This window comes from Lactuca serriola, chromosome 4, assembly GCF_051521515.1.
Source record: "Lactuca serriola cultivar US96UC23 chromosome 4, Lser_US96UC23_V15, whole genome shotgun sequence".
Taxonomy (NCBI): domain Eukaryota; kingdom Viridiplantae; phylum Streptophyta; class Magnoliopsida; order Asterales; family Asteraceae; genus Lactuca; species Lactuca serriola.
In genome coordinates, this window is record NC_136411.1 from 21,247,313 (window position 1) to 21,265,055 (window position 17,743).

Genomic DNA, 17,743 nt, shown 5'->3' on the forward strand with positions numbered 1-17,743 from the left:
TTGCGGAAGTGCGTGTTGGACGATGACCCATTGGTCCATTTGGATGATATTCCGGTCGATAAACGCCTGAATTATATTGAGAGGCTGGTAGCGATACTGGAGAGAAAGATGAGGGTCCTACGCAACAAGGAGATACATTTGGTAAAGGTTTAGTGAAAACATCAGAGAGGCTCCGAGTGGACTTGGGAGTCAGAGGCGGAGATACGGGAGCATTATCCTGAGTTATTCGCAGCAGATGACTTCGAGGACAAAGTCTAGTTCAAGTGGGGGAGAATTCTAACATCTTGATGATGAGGTATTTTCAATTTTAACCCTACATATGAAGGAAAATTGCATTTTGACCCTTGATCTTGAGAAATATTGCAAGAATGGCCCATAATGGCATTTTGGTGATTTTGGCAAAGCCTTAGTTCGCTGGGAATGCGTTGTGTACGTTGATCATACTTCGGCAGACCTTAGTACCCTAAGCGTATGCCGCGTACGCATGGTGTACATGAAGAATCCTCAAACCCTAATTTTTAGGGTTTGGTCCAAATATAAGCATCATTATCACTTCATTTCTCATTCGCTCATCAACCTCCACCTGATAAAACGTGCCTCTAGCTAACCCTAATTGAGAAGGGTGAATCTTGAGCTCATATTTGTGTTTTAGTGATATTCTTGTAGGAGAAGAAGGTGACAGGATAATATTATGCTAGTTTGTGGCTGATTAGTAGACCTTCATGATTATCTGTATTTGTTGGTTCTTTTTTTATGTTTATATGTTACATATGTCGACATATAGGGTTGGGTTGAGATTGTACTACCTTGTGTTGTAGCCAACAAACCCGTGAGCATTCCAGATATGAGTTGAGGGCCCAAATGGAGTGCCAGGCTCATACTGATGGCTCGAGAGCATTCCATATATGAGCTGAGGGCCCGAATGGCATACCAGACTTATATTGAGCGCTTGGGGGTAATCCAATCTTTCTAGTTGTGGAACTAGTATATGTTGTTATAAGTGTGTGTGTGTGTTTGTACTTTAGGGGAACTCTCTAACATTTGGTTTACAGTTTTTAGTTTATTGTTTCAGGTACTTCAGATCGTGGAAAGGCAAAGGCGTGATCGTACAAAGCTTCCTTTTTATGCCACTGGTTCTTGGGGAAAACTCTAAATTGAAATAATACTTTTGAAACAATGACTATTTTGTAAACAATGATGATGAATGGTTGATTTTGAAAATTTTAAATTATTATGAGTTCTGAGTGTTACAATTAGGTAGAAATGTAAAATATTCTCCAATCTAAATGGAAATGATAGTACTTTAGTATCATGTTTTTTTGATCATCTTGGTAATTATGGAATTCTATCACAATAGATCCTCAAAGAACATCTCAGTGCAATTGTATGACTAAGAAGAGGAATCGAACATTGTTGGAGATGGTTCGATAATAGATGAATCATACTTTGTTCTAATCAAGTTTTAGAGTTATGCTCTAGTAACTCTAAATCATGTCTTGAAACTCATTTCAAACTAAGAAGAATGATAACACCTCATAATATATGTGGAGTAATAGTTCTTTCCTTACTCTAGCACATTTTGAATTGGAGTTTTGATGTTTTCATTGACCGAGAAACAAAAGATAAACTGAGTCCAATTATGTGAAGTGCTTTCTTATCAGGAATCTACACAAACTTTTGAATATTTGTTTTAGCTTGTTAAGTAATTTTCCTTGAGAGAAAGCTCATATGTCAAGAAGTCAGTGGGAGTCGTATTGATCTTGAAAATTGCAAGTGTCAAATAACAACAAACCTTTTAGTTATCACTAGCGCACAACCTAAGGTTGAAAAACTGTTGTGTTTCATTTAACACATTCTTATATATGTGCACTTTCAGTTAAGTTGGAAATGCTTTTGATTTATATGTTTTTCATTTAAATGCAAAAGTAAAGCGCATTGGCCAATGAAAGTACACTGATCAATATGGGTGGGCTGCTAACGATACGGAAGCACTGGTAGACCTTGAGTTGCCAGAAAGCAAGAAATTTAGAATAACAAAGTTCACTCCATGAAGGAAAACTAAATTTGAAATTGGTTTGTACTAAACCTAGTCTTATGACTATAGGTTGAAAAGGAAAGATTTACATGGATGGGAACGTATGCACCTTTGAATCTAAGTGGCAAAAGATTTCACTCTAATTCATGAAAATGATTATGAGGAAACACTTTCGCTAATAGATTTTAAAGATATGATAAAGATCAATATGTATATTAGTTGTGTTAATTGCATTCTTAAATTCACAATATGATTATGACATCCCTCCTCATATTTCGAATTGTGAGGAATGATAAGGAATTGTTTGAACTTTCAATAGATATATCTATCAGTCTTGAAGACTTTAAGAAACAAATACATTATCCAACTAATGCGTATAAGCTTGAAAAGTCTAGTTAGATACTTAATGAAGCATCACATAACAAAAATCTGTATTTCCTTATTAGAGTCAAAGGGTATTGATTTCTAGAAGTCCATTTGATTTTTAGGTACATGTTAAAGCTAGTAGGAGCATAATTGTTATGTTGGTATTGTGTGATGACAACATTTTCATGGGAAACATTGCCTATAGGGAAATGTTTTGCTATGGTAAACCTACGAAGAGGGCATTCATACTTTTTTTTTTCGAAACTAAAGGTTTAGATCGTATAATTTAATAGAACTTAGTTAAAAACATATATGAATATCATGTTGAAATGGTTCAACATAGGAGATTACATATATAGAAATATTGTAGCAAGAAAGTTAAACATATATTAAATCCTTTTGATAATGAGTCGAGTCCCATATGCTTCGGATATAGGATCGATCATATATGCTATAATATTCACGTATTCTAATTTTTCAAATTCCTTTGGCAGTGTTAGAAAAGGATTAGAATTTTCTGTGATTAAAGTTGTTAAACAACTGTCAAGAACATTCTGAGGTTTTACCGAAGATTGGTTGCTTGTGGACAATTGGAAGTATGACATTATGTGGGAAGGACCATAATGACATATTTTAGATTAAGATGATTCTTGGTCAGAATTAAGGGTGATATGGGTATATGGAAACGTTTCCATAATTGGATATGGTTATTAAATCTACATGTGATTTGGGAACTTTAATACAAGAGAAGTGTTCAAGGAGTGTACCTTGAATTTAAGACTTCATAACCATGGGATTTTTCTAGGTAACAAGTTCTAGTGGAACATTCTGTAATATCGAAGGCTCAGTTTCTTTGACATTAGAACCTCGACATCAAAGAAGGTCAATGCATGTAAAGATGAAATTCCACCACATTTTCGACAACGATAAAACTTTGGTATTGTGAAATGAGGAACATTAGAGTAATGTCTAATTGATCTATTCACAAAGGAAGGCCCATTGAGAGGCCTAATATGCATGTTTATAACATGGCATGACTGATGTTATTTGATTCAAGTGATTAGTTGATTACTCAAAACAATATACAATGAATAAATTCGTAATTGTTATTGTGATTAAATAATAGGGATTTATTTATATTAAAGGGGTATGATACCATAGTTAAGTAGCTTATTATTGTGTTTCACTTTGCATGTTTACTTCTCTGAGTAATTTAAATATTATTAAAAAATTCCACAATCATTCATACTTTTGGAAGTAAATAGTGAATTAAGACTGTCATGAATTGTTTGTAGATTGTCCATATAGATGGGACATTGCATACTGATTGTTGCAATATTCACGAGTACTTAGAAATAGGAATTTAAGTATTGGATAAACCCACGCATGGAGATTACTTCATGGATTCAATTACAAGTAATTCTAAGACAATAACATCTTTTATTCTTCAAAATGAGATACATAAGTTGTAATTTGCAAGTCAGTTGTGCATATGTATTATGTAAACGCATTAGAAATTTAATGTTATAAAATGTAGTGCGATGTGTGATTTAATGAGTAAACGATGTAATTATATAGTCAAAGTTTATTCGATCATGTTTGCCTAACAGGAAAAGTGATATCATTGGGCCCATCGGTGATTTGAATTGATCTATAAGAACCATGCCTAGTTTAGACTTAATTGATGTGTTCAGTTTTGTAGTGTGAATATGATCATAAAACCGGATACCAAGAAACAAACAAATGTACATGAGGTTGATCATTTAATCCATGACTTTGTTCATACGATATCTTGTAGAATGAATGAACAACTTATCACTTATCTTAGGGACAATATTTGATTTGAATAAGAGTTCTTCAGTGGCTTTGGAAAACATACTTTGTTGTTTGGTTCAGGGTTATACTTGCAATTGTAGTTATAGACATATCTAAGTGGGAGACTGTTAGATTAAGGTGTCTAAGTTTATAACTAAATTTATATATTCTTGTAATTAAAAACAAAATCATTTTTGGGTTTCCCTCATAACCAGAAATAGCTAGAAATATATTAGGAGATAGAATGATAATTTATTAGATTATTATATGATTAATAAACCAATTAATAATTGTGGGAAAATAATTTGATAATATATTGTATGATTAATATATTAAATGGAAATAGACAATTGGTTTGTTAATTTATTATGTGATTAATAACTTAATATGACATCAATGGTTAAATAGTTGATTTGTTAATTTATAAGGTTAATAAAGTAATAAGAAATCAAAAAATTAATTAATTTTTAATTATAATTAATCTAAAATTAATTTGGGATAAACTGGAATTAGTTATAGGTATAAAGGGTGAATTGTAATTGTTCAATAGTTGAACAAAAAAAAAACACTTCTAGAACCCTCCATGGTATGTACAGTTTTGGAGGTATTCCTAGGGTTTCTGGAAGCCTCATTGTTTCTTATAAGGAAATGACTTGATCTTGGATTAAATCTAATATTTAATCAATTCAAATCTAACTTTGCCTGCAAGTTACCTAAACTATAAATAGGACCCCTTAGGATCCAAACTTCATGCACAACATTTCTAAGAGGCTTATAAACGAAAATTACCTCTACTCCCTCTCTCTCCTCTTCGTTCTATATTTTCCTGGTTTTTAGGTGTAAGCCATTACAGATGTCATACTTTTGGTGCTAGCTTTTTGAAGAACAAAAAAAATGAATCAATAGAATTATTTGCTATAATAATTCTAAGGTATGTAAACCGTAACTCTTGTATTTTTTTTTATTATACTAGGGTTTCAATATGGTTCTTGATATTCATAGTATGTTGCTATTAATTGTGAAGACATGGATCCCTATATGTTGCATGTGCCCTTAACTGTTAAATGATTTTTACGTATTCACATGTAATTTTATAACATATAAAACCCATCAGATGCTTGGAATGCAAAAAATGAACACAACGAACAATGTAACACCACGATATAAAATGGAAACAAAAAAAACACACTATAAAACGGCCACTACTTATTGAACGATTACATTGCTGATAAAATTCCAAGGAAAAGGAGGAGAAAGAAGATGTATAAAAGAATAAAACAAGGCATCCAAATGGCTTTATATAATAGCCTTACAAAGTGTTTTGAAACAATACGTCTAGATGACTTTATATAATAGTCTTATAAGGTTTTAATGGGCAGTACCCCTGACGACGAGGTCTAAGGGTAGCGATCCTAGCAAGGCCCAAGGGGGCATAGTTTTTATAAATGAAATAAACCCATAAAAGGATTTTCCTTATAACTACCATCAACCACTATTATTAGTTGGCGACAATTTTGTTTTGTAACCACCATCTTCCATATATAAAATGAAGATGGAAGTCGTATGCAAAGGTTAAAAGTTACATTAATCGAAATTTTTTTCTCTGCAACTTTCTGTTTCTCTAAAAAACACAATAATCAAAGTATATTTTGTGTTTCAGATTTGGAAGAAGTCTGAATTCCAAATCGATTATCCCAAATTAGATTATGTGATACCTTAGACAATAGGGTCGAAATCACAGATTTTGGAAAGTGTATATAAAACACGATCCTTGAATTATCTAAGTTATTATTGATATTCTTAAACCCAAAATCTAACAAAAGTCTATAAGGACTAAATTCTTTTAAACTGACATAGATGAGAAAAATGGTGATATAAAATCATTTAAACACCACTGGATACGAACCTTCAAGATCATCGCAAATACTTTAAAAATACATTTAAAGCATTATGCATCAAAAATTTTAACAATGTCAAACCATTTGTGCCAAAATGAACTTTATACCGTAGCATATAACATGCCTATGAATGCACATGCAAAGTAAAACTGGTACTTTGCTTAGATAAGCTCTATCCAAAATTACAAATGAGATATTAAAAAAAATTAAAACTTCAAACCGAATGTCGTGCGATATAAAAGTCTTTCGACCAAAATACCCTTTGGTATCATAATACTTGAAAAAATACTCTTCAGTTATGAGTCTTGAAAATATTTTATGGTATTAAATTCTTGAAAAACATCAAGATATTAAATTCTTGAATAAACGGTCTTCAATTTTCTTTTCTTCAACGATCGATTGATGAGGATCCCAACACCACAAACGCGAAATCCTCTATAAGTCAACAACAAAATTGATAATAACCTGAAACTCCAAAAGAGTTCAAACCACACAAAGAAAATCAAAATTAGTTATGGATGATTCTAAACATATATTTTCTCCAAAATAATTGAACACGTCATCATAATCGGAATCAGGTTGAACCATAAACTCTATCATCTTCACTAGCAAAAAGTATACCATAATGCCACGATCCATAACCATAACTTTATATTTGAATTTAGCTATGAAAAAAGCAATTTTAAATAACCTCTAAAAAGGCTAAAGAAAAATCGATTTATAAGGGGAACAAAAATCAATCGTTAGAAAAATTGATTTAAATGGGTTCCAAAAATCAATTTAAGAGGTTACAGAAGGGAAATTGATTTATGAAGGCCAGGATTTTTTTTTCTTGTATAGCCTAGCTTAAAGAAAACTACTAGAAAACACTTTTGGGCTGATTAAAGGGCTTGAATAATTGATAATGGGCTTTAAAACGTGGCTGAAAATTTCTTTGAAAATATTGATAAATAGGATGATATTAGGCTAAAAAACAACGAATATACAGCGCCTTATTTTGGGTTGCAAATATTGGGCATAATAGAAATGGTTGGTATAACCAGGTTTCAAGAATGTCGAAATCAAGGTTTTAAAAACCGGGTCGAATTATGTATCAAACTGGTTGGATTGGAATTTGGGAAAGAAAATAGTTCCACTTGCACCAATTTTAAGCCTACTTAAGGGCTAGAACAAACCGTCCGATTTTTATAAAAAACGTTATTGAACCGGTTTTGATGAGAAAATAACAATGTTTTTTTTATGAGGATGAAGTTGATAATGAATTTCATTTACTAAACAATCATGAGTTTGGTACATTTAACACTCCAATGTCTCAAAATTCATGGTTTAATTTGATTTTGATAGATTTGTATTCATCTAAAACTATATTTTGTTTTAGTATTATAACTTATGTTTCTTTTTGATGTATTTGGATTGATGTAGTCTTATGATTAGGGCTATTAACTGTTTAGATAAAACCGAATTATCCAATTGGACTATTTGGATTTGACTATTTGGTTCATATATTCAGATTTTTGGATGGATTTCGGATTGATTTTGATTTATAAAATAAGAACCGAATAGTCCAATAACCGAATAATAATTTATTATTTATTTACTTTAATATATATTTTCAATTATTTATTAATTTTTTTAAATAGATTTAAAAAGTTTCACTTAATAATAAAGAACCCTAATATGTATTTTTTTCTCAAAACTTTTTTATCTACAAATATTTAACTTATATAAATTTTTTAGTAGCCACTTACAAAATTTAGATCGCAACCAACACACACACACACACACACACACACACATATATATATATATATATATATATATATATATATATATATATATATATATTATAAAGTTTGGATAATATTCTAATTATGCGTGTTTTAAAATATTCCGATTTTTGAAAACCGCATTATAAAAACTGATTTAACCGAATTGCAATTTGATTGGATCGGATTGGTTTTGAATTTAATTTGAACTATTTTGATCTATGTTTTGAAAACCGAAATCAATTTGGATTCATTTAATTGGATCAGATCAAACCGATCCATCCAAACGAATACCCCTACTTATGATTATGTGTTTTTTTAATGTATTTTGATTTATATACTATTTGTTATTATGTGTATTTTTAATGTTTGAACCTATGACGTTATATACTTGCTTTTACATATGTATATATGATGAAAATTCTGAAAACTGATTAGACTCGACAGTCGATCCGGATACTAGTTATCAGTTACCAGTTACCAGTTACCAGGCCGGTTCAACTAAAAACTTATTTTTACCAACATTGGCTGAAGTGAACTCGATGATATAAGGCTTTTAAAATGTCAATGTTTTGGGCTATCAGCTTTCTCCAAAAAATAATGAAGATAAAACGATAACGGAGAATCAATCAAGCAACATGTTATTTTGGCCTTAAGTGAGGTGATGATGAGCTGGTAGAATGCCGCCAAGAAAGAACCAATAATATGCCCATAGAGAAACAACGCTGATGTTGGCCAAGAAAGGAGAAGTTGCTTATGTTTGCTTCAAGAACGTTGATGATGCAGGTTGGCTTTTAACATTTGAAGAAAGATCGAAACAACCAAAACATCGGCTAACCAATACTTGCCAAGAAATTCGATCCGTAAGGCAAGGATGATTGACCAAGAAACGATCAAGCAACAAACTCTTTTAGGGTTAAAAAAACCGCAAATAGCTATGATCTTCAAATAACTACAGTTCGTAAGAAAACATAAATAACAAATTGTCTTTATGTAACGCCCGCAGATTCGGGCTAGTCAACTTAGAGAGAATGAGCGTTAAAAATGAATTTTTGATAGAAGATTATTTAGAATAAATAATCTTAACCAAAATATAGTATATGTCACAAGGATTCCGTACATATAAAAAATGCTGAAATCCGACTTCTAATGAAGAAGTTATGACCCGTCGAAGTATTGCGACAAAACCGCCAGGCTCTACGTAACGTAAAAAGTGATTTTTTGACAAAATACTTTTTAGCCTTAGCAATCTAAATGAAAGTCGTAGTATATGTTAAACCGGAAGAACGTACATAAAAAGAACGTCTAAATCTAACTTTGTTTGAGAAAATTATGATTTTTCTAAGATTTAGCGTAGCAGTACACAACCCGAAAATCAAATTTTAGATCGATAGATTTTAGCCGACACTACCTAAATGAGAATTGCAGATTTCATTAATAAGAACTCAACGATATAAAGACAGTTGAAATCGGACGTCGGATGACAAAGTTATAAAATTTTAACAGATTTTAACTGTCTAAGTCTGTTAATATATAACTTCAAAAATAAAGTCAAAATTAGCCGACAGAGTCTAAATGAAAGTTGTAGATCCTGTCGATACCTACGCATGGATATAAAGAACGTCAAAAACGAAGCTCGTATGCGAAAGTTACGAATTTTAGAAGATAATTAGTTTTTAGAGTAATATGTGAGTGACATGTGGCGCGATTTGAGCCACTGCTTCCTCACCACGGATTGCCACCAGATGGTGACACGTGGCATGGGAACACCCAACGTTCAACAAGGGAACGCTCATCATTCGTCCATCAGACAACCTATAAATAGAGTCGCAAATCACTTCATTTCTCCACACATTTCTAACCTTTCTCTCCCAAATACCCCCAAACCCTCTATGCTTTTCCCTAGCACCTCCTAGGTGTTAGAAACGAGTCCCGAAGTGCCGGAAATCCCCGAGGAAGAGCTTTTGGCTCAAAAGTTCTGCCCGCATAAAGCCCGACTCCTTGCTAAACTCCCTGTAAGTGAGTTATGCTTACCCTACTTTAAGTATAACTTATGTTTAAGGTCATCATCGTTATTATGAACTTATAAACAAGATTTATTAGTGATTCCAAGTCATTATACTGATTGATCTACTTACGGGGATGATGTCTAGGTTGTGATTTAGTGAGGTGTTTAAAGTGGGATTTCCAAAGAGTATACTTCGTATACCAAACAGATCCTACCTCCAATATGATCCTACCTAGTTGTTCCTTACTTGATAGATCTGAAGGGTTTTGAGCATCCTAACACTCCTAAGGTGTAAATGCAACCCTAGAAACCTTGGATCTATGTTTTACTAACATACATGCAAATTTGATTTTCCAAGGTTCTTAACCAAACTAGCATGACATGGGGAACTTTGAAACATAAAAGCTAGTAGAAGAACGTACATTTCTTGTTGCTTGGATTCCTTGAGAACCTTGTGAGCCTAGCACCTCAAATGTGATGCCTCGAATGTTTCACACAACACCACAACTCTTGGAATAACTTTAAGAGAAGTACACTATCACTCAAAATCGGCTAGCCCTCTTGTTGTACATATAGTCCGATTTTGGTAGCTCATGGGGTCCTTTTATAGTTGTGTCACAAGTAGGGTTACAACATGTAAACCCTAATTGACATGGCTTTTCATATTCCATGATCCATGGGTTTATAACCTCCATGGACTATCCATGATGCACCTTATGGGTTTTTGCCCAATTCAATAAACCATGGATCATTAGCCCACTATAAAAGAATGGATGATTTACACAATCAACCCCATATATTTAATTAGTCTCCTTTTGATCACAAAATTAATTCTAAATTAATTCTTGATCAATACTAATTAAATAATGTTATTAATATATTAGAACTTATAATATATTAATAAACCTTAAGTATCCTTTCTCTCATTTAGTCTATCCAAGTGTTGCAATGCCATGCAACCCAAATGGACCATGCCAAACGGGTCAAGTAAATCCCAGAAATAGTTATGAACTTAGACACCTAATGCAACAGTCTCCCACTTCGATAAGTCTAATAACTATAACTGCAAGAATAACTTCAGGTACCGATCGACAATTGTAGCTCTTTCAAAGTCTTGCGGAACTGAGATGATGATGATACGTTGTTTAAGATAAGTGATCGTATAATCCTCTGTTCTAGATATCAGCCGAACAAAGATAAGTGATCATATAATCCTCTGTTCTAGATATTAGCCGAACAAATACATGGAACAATGTCTTTCTTATTGTCCAACAGTTTGTTTCCTGATTTCCGATTTGTTTGACATAGAACTTAATCGAACACATCAATTTAGTTTTGACCGGGCCCGGTACATAGGTCAAAACAAAATCATTGAGGGGACCAGTTATTGCTTCTAATCCAAGAAGGAACAGATAAACTTCGACTCATATGCTTGTTCTACTACTTGTTGAATCATACACAGAGGCACGTTTTATAACATCGAGTTACTAATGCGTTTTTGTACAATCAATGTATAACCAACTCATAGTCAACAACTCATATATCTAGGTTTGAAGACTTATATGATATTACCATCTCACGATCACTCGAGATAAATTCCATGAAGTGATACAAGTGAGTGTGGGTTGAATCCAATACTCAGAACTTATGAGCACACATGAGTGTTGTAACAACTCTTGCTATGTCCAACACCTTAGACATCTACAAGCCAACTTTATGACAGTCTGGATTCATATCTACTTCCAACATATGACCGACTGTGGAGAATATGAATAATATGATATACCATAACATAATTATTCTGGAAGTCAAAACATGCAAAATGAAATGATAGTAAACGACTGATAGAAGATAGCAACACTTTACTTATAAATAAACAACAACTTTTATTTATCATCAAATGTCAATTACACTTTACAAATTTCAAAGCTATCTAATTTCTAAAACTAATACCATCCTTTAGCCCTCTGTGCCTCGCATGCTGAAGATGCTTAATAGTTAACCCTACCCAGTCCCTTCGTGAGGGGATCTGCTGGGTTCTCATCCGATGATACCCTCTTTGCCACGAGGAGTCCTTTTCTACTCGATGTCTGATGAAATGGTATTTTTTGTCGATGTGTCTGGATCTTCCGTGATCCCTTGGTTCCTTGTCTAAGGCAACTGCACTTTCACTATCATAGAAAATCTCCATAGGCTCCTTTATAGATGGTACAACTCCAAGGTCTCCAATGAATTTCTTTAGCCATATAGCCTCTTTTGCTGCCTCGCTTGCTGCTATATACTCTGATTCGCAAGTTGAATCAGCTACTGTCTCCTGCTTGGAACTTTTCCAAGTAATTGCTCTTTTGTTTAAGGTAAAGACCCAGCCTGACTGAGAGCGAAAATTATCCCTATCAGTCTGGAAGCTAGCATCACTATACCCTACTACTCTCAAGTCATCACTCCCACCGAGGGTAAGGACCCAATCCTTAGTCCTCCGCAGGTACTTGAGAATGTTTTTTACCGCAGTCCAGTGAGCATTGCCAGGATTCCCTTGATATCTGTTGACCATGCTCAACGCAAATGCCACATCAGGACGAGTACAAGTCAAAGCATACATAATCGAGCCTACCAAAGAAACATACGGTACTCGACTCATCTCTGCTATCTCAGCCTCTGTACTCGAGCTCTGAGTCTTACTCAATCTGGCATTACTCAGGATCGGTAATTCTCCTTTCTTGGAATTCTGCATGCTGAACCTATTCAGCACCTTATCCAAGTATGTACTTTAACTAAATCCAATTAGTCTCTTACCCCTGTCTTTCAAAATCCTTATCCTTAGGATATAGGCAGCTTCACAAAGGTCCTTCATAGCGAAACACTTCCCAAGCCAGGACTTCACTTCCTGTAGAGTTGGGATGTCATTTCCTATGAGTAGTATGTCATCCACATACAATTCCAAAAAGCTAACTCTACTCCCACTAGCCTTGACATATACACAAGATTGATCTTCGCTCCTCGAAAAGCCAAATTCTTTGACTTTCTTATCGAAACAAAGATTCCATCTGCGAGGTTCTTGTTTCAATCCATAGATGGATTTCTCAAGCTTACACACTCTATTAGGGTACTCTGTACTGACAAAACCCTATGGCTGACTCATGTAAACATCATCAGCCAACCTTCCATTAAGGAAAGCGGTTTTGACATCCATTTGCCATATTTCATAATCACGAAATACAGCAATGGCTAACATAACCCTAATAGAGTTAATCTTTGCTATTGGTGAAAAGGTCTCATCATAATCAACTCCCAGAGTTTGAGAAAAGCCCTTTACAACCAATCGTGCCTTATAAGTGTGTACATTACCATCCATGTCGGTCTTCTTCTTGAAGATCCATTTGCACCTGACTGTCTTACGACCTTGTACATTATCAACCAAGTTCCAAACTTGATTGTCATACATGAACTGTATCTCGCTGTCCATAGCCTCTTTCCATTTAGCAGACTCAGGGCCTGTCATGGCTTCCGTGTAGCTGTTAGGTTCATCCAAACTTACCAGTGTATTATCACTGATAAGTGTATCACCTTCCGCAATAATATGGAAACCATAGTAATGCTCAGGTGCATTCCTAACTCTTGTGGAATGCCTCAGAGGTACGGACTCGTCGGTCGGATCAACATGAGTTTCCTCCTCAGGTTGATTGCTAGGGTTTGAGGTTCCTTCACCACTTGACTCTTGAATTTCTTCAAGGTCAATGTGCCTCCCACTGTTTCCTTGGCTTATGAACTTTCTCTCTCTCTCTCTCTCTCTCTCAAAAGACTCTTCTCCTTGCTACAAAGAGCACATTATCACTGGGTTTGTAGAAAAGGTAACCAAAGGATTTCTGTGGGTAGCCGATGAAAATACACCTCTCACTTCGATGTTCGAGCTTATTGTTAGTCTTGCACCTCACAAAAGCCTCGCAACCCCAAATCTTGATGTGGTCCAGATTGGGAACTTTTTCAGTCCACATCTCGTGAGGTGTTTTGACAACCTTCTTTTTAGGGACTAGATTAATAATATGGGCGACAGTCTCTAAGGCATACCCCAAAATGATATTGGTAGCGAAGCTTGACTCATCATCGAACGAACCATATCCAACAAGGTTCGATTACGCCTCCCAGCCACACCATTAAGCTGTGGTGTCCTGGGAGGTGTCAATTGTGAGACAATCCCACATTCTTTAAGATAGTCAAGGAACTCTGTACTAAGATACTCACCAATTCAATCGGATTGAAGCATCTTATTTTTCCTGTCCAACTGATTCTCCACTTCCTGTTTAAACTCCTTGAACTTTTCAAAGGTTTCTAACTTATGCTTGATTAAGTAGACATATCCATATCTACTATAACCATTAGTAAAAGTGACATAGAAGCGGTTAGCATCCCCTGTGGCGGTTCTGAAGGGTCTACACACATCAATAGGTATGAGGTCCAACAAACCCTCACCCCTAGCACAAGTACCAATGAATGGTGACTTTGTCATTTTCCCAAGTAAGCAAGATTCACAACTATCATCCAACTTTAGGTCAAATGACTCCAAGACTCCATCCTTTTAGAGTTGGCCTATGCGTTTCTTGCTTACATGTCCAAGACGACAATGCCATAATGATGCTTTATCCAAGTTAGTGGAAGAATCAATACACAACACATTATTTCCTAGGTTATCTACAACTAACACAGTTTCATACACACCATCACAAGGTAATGCTTTAAAATAGAGAACATTATTAAAGAAAACATTAATAACACCACATACATTATCAAAAGAAAAGTAAAACCCTTGTTTGTACAAACCATGAAAGGAAATAATATTTCTCGCCATTTCAGATGAGTAACAACATTTATTCAAATCTAATGTTAACCCACTACAATAAAATCCAATCTTGGTGACAATTGAAGCTTTCCTATTCCCCATGATTAAGTTTATCTTCCCATGCTCCACATTATCATTTCATCTTAGTCCCTGCAAATCAAAACATATGTGAATACCACAACTAGTATCAAGGACCCAAGAATTAGGATGGGGTGAGTTATTAGTCAATATAGTGTAAACACCTGCATGGTTGGGTTTCATCTTCCCATCCTTAACATGTTGCAGGTACTTTGGGAAGTTGCGCTTCTAGTGCAACTTTTCATGGAAATAGAAGCATTCAACCTCTTTAGGGTTGGCAGAAGGAGTGACAGAACCTCTTTTGGTTCCACTCAAAGAGGAGCCATCAAGGGAATTTCCATTGGTACCCTTCGAAGGGATCTTCCTCTTCTTCCCTTTACTTTGCCCGATTGCCATGATAGGGGCCGCAGTAGGAGTAGGAGTGGTAACAACCGGTTTACCTTTAAGACCACTTTCAGCGGTCGTCAGAAGTCCTTGAAGTTTGCTGAGTGTACATGCAACCCTAGAAACCTTGGATCTATGTTTTACTAAGATACATGCAAATTTGATTTTCCAAGGTTGTTAACCTAACTAGCATGACATGGGGAACTTTGAAACGTAAAATCTAGTAGAAGAACATACATTTCTTGTTTCTTGGATTCCTTGAGAACCTTGTGAGCCTAGCACCTCAAATGTGATGCCTAAAATGTTTCACACTACACCACAACTCTTGGAATAACTTTGAGAGAAGTAATCTATCACTAAAAATCGGTTAGCCCTCTTGTTCTACATATAGTCCGATTTTGGTAGCCCATGGGGTTGTTTTATAGTTGTGTCATAAGTAGGGTTACAACATGTAAACCCTAATTGACATGGCTTTTCATATTCTAGGATCCATGGGTTTATAACCTCCATGGACTATCCATGGAGCACCTTATGGGTTTTAGCCCAATTCAATAAACCATGGATCATTAGCCCACTATAAAAGAATGGATGATTTACACAATCAACCCCATATATTTAATTAGTCCACTTTTGATCACCAAATTAATTTTAAATTGATTCTTGATCAATACTAATTAAATAATATTATTAATATATTAGAACTTATAACATATTAATAAACCTTAAGTGTCCTTTCTCTCATTTAGTCTATCCAAGTATTGCAATGCCATGCAACCCAAATAGACCATGTCAATCGGGTCAAGTAAATCCCAGAAATAGTGACGAACTTAGACACCTAATCCAACAAGATCTTGAAGTAGACTTTAAGTTAATGATGAATCTAGACTAATAATTAGTCGCAATAAATATTAGACTAAAACGTAGTGATAAGAATACTAGGTTTCGTCAAAGGAAAAGACAGTTGCAAGAAGCGAAGCGCTGTCCGAATTTCAAGTCATCACTTTAGCAAGTGAGTGCATAGTTACTTTCATCTTACACATAGATATGAAGTATCTAGATAATTACATTCTTATGTGCTTAGTATATGTGTTAAGAACATTATATGTTTGATAAGATATTCTGAGATGATGCTTAACTGATTTAACAATATAAGTATTATATACTTATAAATATGTATTAGGTAGCGACGGGTGATGAGAGATAGGTGATGATAGAAAGGTAATGATAGATAGGTGATGCGAGATGAGAGGAGATGCCATAACCTTGACCTGGGATGTTATGATGTGGTCATTTACTAGAGTATAGATAGCGACTGCTAACTAATCTAAACAAGTCATGTGGAAACACCGACAGGCTCATAACCTGTAGGTGATGAATTACGGGTTCAGGCGATGTAGTAACTACATATTCATGCGATGATACTCTAACCCTTACTGGACACGTATTGGGGGAGTAATCCCTGAATAAGTACTGTCTGTGCAATGTAGGCGATGACCCTTAGGAAAAGTCCTTAGGAACAAACATATAAGGAAATGCGATGTAAGGCGATGAGAGGTAAATGTGATGTAGGAGATGACGCTTAGGATAAATCTTTATGGAAGAATAAATAAAGAAAATGGGGATGGGTAATCAGGTTAATTGTTTGACATGAAATTAGTAAAGAAACAAATTAACTATATTATTGTGGGCTGAAAACCCTATGTACTCACCAGGTTTCCCAACCTGAACCACTCAGTTTATTTGTATTACAGGTGTTGATACGAAGATACATTATACTGAGAGATTAAAGGAGATGTAAATCATTAGTGTAAATAAATGTAAGGTCTGTTTATGCTTATGTTTCTGTATTGACGATGACATCCGCATGTTTTAATATAAATAAAAATACATTTATTTGGAAATGTTTTGATAATATATTTATCATGTTTTCTGGGAACAAATTCTGCAATATTATTCTTTAAAATGGATATTCTGATTTTTAAATAAGCATAAATAAATTTTTTAAAATGACCATGAAAATGGGGATGTCACACTTTAAGGTTCCAGAAGTGCTACCAAACAACAAGTATGCTTTCAGATCTTTGTGTATGATATCAAATCTTTGAATGCTCATGATACCACATGTTATAAAATAATCAATGTTAATGCTGAAAAGTGCAATCGAACAACCACACAAACATCACGATACAAAGTGGAAAGAAAAACCACTATGAAACGACACTTTTTTTATTAAAAGGGTTACCTGAGAGAGAGAGAGAGAGAGAGAGAGAGAGAGAGAGAGAGAGAGAAAGAGAGCGCCCTAACTTAGGTTACACATATTCCAATAATGCATGGTGTAATTTAGATAGGAAAAACACATATGATAGAGGTATTTAGTTTATGTTGTTGCTTAGGGCATCTCCAACTCACCTGTAGTGACAAAGAACATTGTTTGGCATGCGGAATTAAAGCTTGCACAATTGAACATGGTGATTTGGGTGTTTAAGAGATATATTGAATGTATATGGTGTTACAAAAAAATGATCTAGATCTAGACTACATAAATAACACACACTTACA